Source organism: Marmota marmota, unplaced genomic scaffold, assembly GCF_001458135.2.
Source record: "Marmota marmota marmota unplaced genomic scaffold, marMar, whole genome shotgun sequence".
NCBI lineage: Eukaryota > Metazoa > Chordata > Mammalia > Rodentia > Sciuridae > Marmota > Marmota marmota.
The window spans coordinates 22144779-22151545 of NW_026000101.1; the positions used below are offsets into that span (position 1 = coordinate 22144779).

The 6767-nt window shown below is 34.8% G+C and overlaps 1 non-coding gene across 1 annotated transcript; it reads left to right on the forward strand.

The window, feature by feature from the left end:
- The first annotated feature begins 5763 nt into the window (after positions 1-5763).
- Trnav-cac lies at positions 5764-5835 on the forward strand. Its single transcript has one exon. It is a non-coding gene; the product is annotated as a tRNA-Val (tRNA).
- The last annotated feature ends 932 nt before the right edge of the window (positions 5836-6767 follow it).

The following is a 6767-nucleotide window of genomic DNA, read 5'->3' on the forward strand; positions in this document are numbered from 1 at the left end:
GCAGCAGGTCCTTTACTATGAGAAAAAAAAAATACACCTTTCACTTTAGTAAGAAAATAAGAAATAACAAAGAAGTGCCTACATCAATAGATGTATGATATTCATTAGCAGGAAGACAAATTGAGCTATAGATTCAAAGCAACTTCAATAAAAATCTGAGATCTTGTTTTTAGAGAGCTACATGTAATATTCCAAAGTTCAAATAGAAAACTAGTATGCCAAGAACAGCCAGAGCATGAGTCTCACCTTGGGGATATTCACTACCTGTCAGTGGTTTCTGTCAAGGCTTTCAGTTCAAGGATAGTGGAGTGGAAGCAGCCTAAGATGAAGAGGCTCATGCAACAGAAACTCTACCCAAAATGTTTTCAGGTCAAGACTTTACCCTCAACACCAAGGGAAGCAGCTTTAGGAAATCATCTGAATTTGGAATTCACCAAACATGGAGAATTGGAAGGGAAGGTATAGGGAAGGAACATTTTTTTTTTGTAGTTGTAGATGAACAAAATGCCTTTATTTTATTTGTTAATTTTTATGTGGTCCTGAGGATCGAACCCTGTGCCTCACGCATGCTAGGAAAGTACTTTGGTACAGGGACTATAGTCCCAGACCAAGAAGGGGCTTCTTGAAGCTAGTTAATATCTATTTTTCTTAGTCTTTTGTTCCTTAAAATGGCCATATAATTTTATTATTATTTTTAGTCTTAAAGACACCTAAATGAGCAATTGTTGCTACCAGATGAGAGGGCAGGCAATGCCAGTCTTAAGACATCTGATAGGGATGTCTGATAGAATTCTTGGAATTCTATCAGAATTCTAAGGACGCTTTCTTCATTTTATCTTCCCACAATTGCTCAAAACTTTCATCCTTTCCCAAGAACTAAAAGACCAGTAGAATAAGGCTGGTGGCAATTAAGTTATCTCTAATGTAAGGAGAATGAACATTTCCTACTATAAACCTAATGGTAAATGATAGTGTAATATATAAAATTACAGAAACTTTCCAGGGTATATTTGATTCCCAATAACTTGGTTAGAACGCTACTATTTCCATTCAATCAAGAATATTTATTAGAATACAAAAGAAAGTGAAGGGCTTTAAAGGGTAATCATACTCCATCGTAGTTTTCAAAAATAAAATTACACACATCTTGATGTACTCCAACTACCTTTATTTTATAAAGCCAAAAATCATGTGCCAGAACTTAGCTATGGGAAAATATAAATTCATTTTTAATAACTAGTTTAATCTTTGATCTGGAGCTCCCATTAGCATTTTTTTTAGTATAAAAAGAAAACTCAAATTTCTACTCAAGGTAAACTAATATTGTCTAGTTTTTAAACTGTAAGTGGTAGAGCGCATATTATCATTTGTGAGTCACTGGGTTCAATCCTTAACACCACATAAAAATAAATACAATAAAGGGTATTGTGTCCATCTACTAAAAAAAATCATAAGAAAAAAACTAGTTCATTTTTTTTAAAAAAGTCATATTTGTGTGTAAATCCACCATAGTAAGAAGTAGACTTTTTTTTTTTTTTTTTTTGCTTTGGGGCTACTATAGTAGAAGTATATGTATGTATGTGTGTATGTGTATATCCAGATATAGATATCTAGATTTTCTATTGATATAAAACCAAACTTCAAAAATCAACTAACTGCTGGGTACAGTGGCACACGCTTGGAATCTCAGCAGCTTAGGAAGCTGAGGCAGGAGGATCACTAGTTCAAAGCCAGCCTCAGCAACTTAGCAAGGCCCTAAGCAACTCAGTGAGACTCTGTCTCTAAATAAAATACAAAAAAGGGCTAATGATGTGGCTCAGTGATTGAATGCCCCCTGAGTTTTCTACCCCCAATACCAAAAAAGAAACCAACAACAACAACACTTCCTACATTCTAGGAGATACTTGCACTGTTCTCTTTATACAGTTTTAACCTACAAGTTCCTGTTACACCAGTAAGTTATCGTAAGCACTTTTAAAGACACTTGTATGAAAATCCCAATCTGAAGCAATTATTTTAATGTCAATTAACTTGGAATTTTCTAAACCTGCTTTGGTTCCTTTCTTGTCTTTTTTTTTCTCCTCTAGTAAATCAAAATTATCAAGCTGTAGGAATAAGGAAAGGTAAGTGCTGAACCTTACTACAATATTACCAGCTACATACAAGAAGCAAGGAACTGTCCCAAGCTTATCAGATTGTCTCTATTCTTTACAAAAAAAAATGTATCAGTTAGCTTAAAATGCTGTGTCACGCCAATTGGCACTGGATTTCTGTTTGTTTGGTTTTTTTTCCCCTTTATCCTTCCCTACAATTTCTTCCCCTGGCACAAAAATCGCATACATTTCTTATTCTTTGGTAGAAACTGACATTGACACTTATCCTTATTTTGACTTGGGTTCTGTTTGTTGTTCTCATTGTTGACATAAGTCCCCACTTCAAGAACTAGTCATTGCAATAGAAAAATACTGATAAGGGAGAACCATATAATATTTCTAACCTTCATCCCCACTATGCAGCAAATTTATTACGATTAATTTCATAACTGTTTGTGCTATGTTATTACGACTAAATCCTGTAGTTGGAAATTCTGGACAAGACAAATGCTATCTTTTCTAATGAGTTAACTGAGACCCTAAGAAATAAGAGTGATTTTCCCAAGAATGCTCCATTGATTTTTGCATTACTTTCCTAATTTCAGTCACTCTTCAAATATTTCACAGTGCGTTAGCATTGCAGATTCATCATAGCCAATTCTAATACAGTAGGAAGTTTCATTACATATTTAATTATATTATTAATTAAATTGATGCTGTCCTAATTAAAATAACACTCTTCTTGAAATACAAGAAAAGTTAATTTAGATAACTCCAAATGGTTATATAAATTATGTTTTCAAATTGACATGATATTTATAAACAAAAGTGTAGATCTGACTTTTCAATAATTATACTAATGAAGAAAGCAGATCCAGCCTCTTGTAAACAAATGTTTAGGAAACAATTGTTTTGTGAAGAGTTGTGTGATAATTAGGGAATTAGAGCACATTAAACATGGTGCCTTATGAACACATTTCAATTTTTCCTTTTCTTACTTCATCACGTTAATATGATGAAGATAATAACTAAAAGTAGTCATATGAAAAGCCAAGCCTAATAAGACAAAGTTAAATCAGGATAAATTAATCTAATATATTTCTAATTTTTAAAAAATGACATGTGCTACTTTGTATTTTAGAATACTATTTAAAAATTCTTGTCCATGGCTTTCTTTACTTTTGCCCATCTCTTTCCAACATTGAAAATCAGGCCAGTCACTGTGATTTTGTGATTGCTCTTATGAAATTTGCAGGGAATAAAAGCACTTGACCTACATTTTCCTTTAGGATCTTCCTTCAGTAACCTGAGAGGAAAAAAAAAATCAGAGTTCATAGTGAGAACAATAATCTTTCCTGTACCACCTACACTTTTGTTCTCAGGGTTCTGCAATCAACTGTGATAGCATTTGAGGACACTAATCAGTCAGATTGAGGTTACTGATCCCAGAAAAAGTGCATGAATGATTTCCTTTTCACTTCTTCATATCTGTGAGTAGCTCCAAATAGAAAACTCAGTAACATCAATGACTCAAAACCACCTATAAACAAATGTGTAAAGTCATAATAAATAAAAATGAAAGAATTTGTGTGATATTATTAGCATTCATATTTGGTTTTGAGAGAGATTCTTGATCAAGGCAGCATCCACCATACAACTACTCTTTCCTATACAGAAATTTGTGAATAGTGAGGGTATAGCTACAAACACTCCTAAATATCTCTTTTGTTAAACTCTTTGATATGTCAGTTTGAGTTTTTGGAGGACCAGCCTTTAGATTCACACTGACATAATAGGGATTTGTGTTTGATCATGTACACAGGAATCGCGTACACAGATAAGTTGTAAAAAATCCAGATTTATAATGAGGTTTTTGTGCCTTTTCCATATATATCCCTTAACAAGAGAGCTTCAGGGTGCCATTTATACTCTCTTGTATCTAAAAACCCCAGTTTCAAATATCACATCCTCATAAGCAGCTAATAGTATGCTATCCATATTGTCTCAGTATGCACTTCAAAGACCCTCATACTGAAACAGTAGATGTATAATTAGCTCAGGAAAGTGGTCAATAAGATGGAATTTTTTGTTAGTCACATCCATTCATCTTATTGGATGAGTATCTCATCACTGGCATTAGGGAGGAACATAATTTATCCTTGATGCAAGGTGGAAGTCCAATTATTAAAATTTTAACAAGTAAATTTGGGTAGTATCAACAGAAGGAGATTCATTAATGAGTTCAAATAATGGATGACTATTTCTAGAAATTGTTGAATTCACTACAGAAATATAAAGAACAAATAAGGGCAAGTAACACACAATTGAAAAACAAGTGTGAAATCCAGATGATCTCACCTCCTGAATGAAAAGAGCAGAGAAAATTAAGGACTGTTATCTATGATCTGGTTGTCTGAGTGACTGAACTGTAAAGAAAACTAAACACCTATCCAAGAAAAGTCTGTTTTCAGGGTGCTTATTGGGAAAATTTGAGATTTTGATATTTAGGTGGATTCCCCTAAATGGACTAATGATATCTAAATGGATTTCCCTCTATATATTTTGAATTCTCTACCACCTTTCAACCTTCTGTTCCTGAAGAAGTGCATTGTGTCCTCACTACGTACACACACAAATAACACACACACACACACACACACACACATGCACACTCACAATTATATGCACACACACCTCCCCTTTATTAAAAATAATTCATCACTTTTCAGGATGTGGCCTTTCACCTCTCTTTTTCACCATTCTGACAATAACTGTTATAAGTTAGAATGTAACATTCCTGGGGTATTGCTATACTTGATATGTAAGAAAGTGGACTATATAACAAAATAGTTGCAAGATCTTAGCTGGCACAAATTGGCAGAAGCCACTGAAGTAAAGACAGGACTGTATTCTGAAGGTGCTCCATAAAGGTTATTAATACATGTTCTTGACTCTGGGAGAATGCGTTGATATGGAAGTGCACCAGGAAAGCACTAGACTGAACCTCCTGGTGAGGAGTCAGGAAGATATTGCAAACTTGCTAGTAGGATTATACTTAGAAGCACACAGTGGGACAGACCATAATGAAGAAAGTTGAAAGGACAGAAATCCATGGCAAAAACTGAAAGAAGAGATTTTAAAAGTGAAAATATGGAAATGGATATACAGTACATACTCCACCAAATCCTACAGATTCTTGTTTTCCAGATGAAAGTCCAAAGGACCCACCACATACCAAGGCCATAAGGAACATTATGGCAACAGAATCAGCATCATTAAATTTTAGTGGTAACCTCCTCTCCCAACTAGGGTTAATGATGGGGAGGTTGTTATAGAACCTGTCTCACAATGTCGATGTAGATTATATGACCCTGAAAAAAGAAGAGACCAGATGATGTTTCTCAAGCATCAGGAAAAAAAAATGTATTTCAATTATTGTAATGACATGAGAATCTGGAGAGGTAGCCAGGGGTGTCTGACATGTGAAGAGTTACTGATCTGATTAAAAGACAGCCATTTGCCTAGGCACAAATAAATGATAATTTTTACCATCAGAGGAAATAAAAATGGATGATTGAGTATCTAATGGAAGTCATCCCAGTAAAAATCATGACTGTTGGTCCAATTTTAGACTGAACTTGTTTTTTCATGAAGAACTCATTGACAGAAATGAGTGTAGCTCAGTTGGTAGAGTGTTTGTCTCACAAGCACAAGGCCCTGGGTTCAATCCTCAGCACCAAAAAGAAAAAAAAAAAAAGAAAGAAAAGAAAATGTGTATAATTTCTTGAGAAGTCCACTAAAGAAACTATACAGTAATGATTTTCCCACTATTTTCTTCAAATAGTGACCTATGACCATTTACTCAGATAACTGTATATGCAAATAAAAAGACATGCATGGACATTTGAAGACTCTTGGATTCCAGGGTCTGAGTTTGCATTGGTAATCCAAATCCATACCATCATTAGGACCCCTATAAGAAAAGTGTTATATATGGACCAAGTAATAAATGGAGGCCAGGTCACATTGTGGTTGCACTTGGCTGACAGACCTAAGCAGTGGCATTTCTCTAGTCTATATGTACATTTCAGATTGATTTGCTTGGCAGCTGTTACAAATACCATAGTGGCTTTTGGCCCGAGAAATAAGAACTATAGCAGTGAAAAGGTTAAGTGGAAATTTCCGAAATTACCCCTCTCCCAAGCAAGACAGAGAACTACAAACAATATATGCAGCCTTTGAAGGATAATGAATATTATGTCTTTCTTATATAATAATCTAAACAAATCACAGAGGTGATTATTCCTATCATTTCTCCATTTAATTCACCACTCCAGCCCTCACAGAGACACATTGGTCATGGAAAGAAACAGGAGATACAGGTTGCTGTAAATATAGCCCTGACATTCAAGGCATGTGATTTTGCAAATGCTATGATGTTATAACTGTATGACTAGAAAAGAATAACTTATGGAACTTGTGACGCACCCCAGTGGAATAATCACAAGGCAGGTCCCTGGGATTCTGGAAGAGGATTATGCATTCACCAGAGCAAGTCATATGCCTTTTGATAAACCTCAAGTTTTCTGGAGAAAGAACATGCTAAATAAGACAGATATGTGCACAGCTTTCATAAAACAACTTTTGGAATGCTCTTGGGCTAAAGTAGAAGTA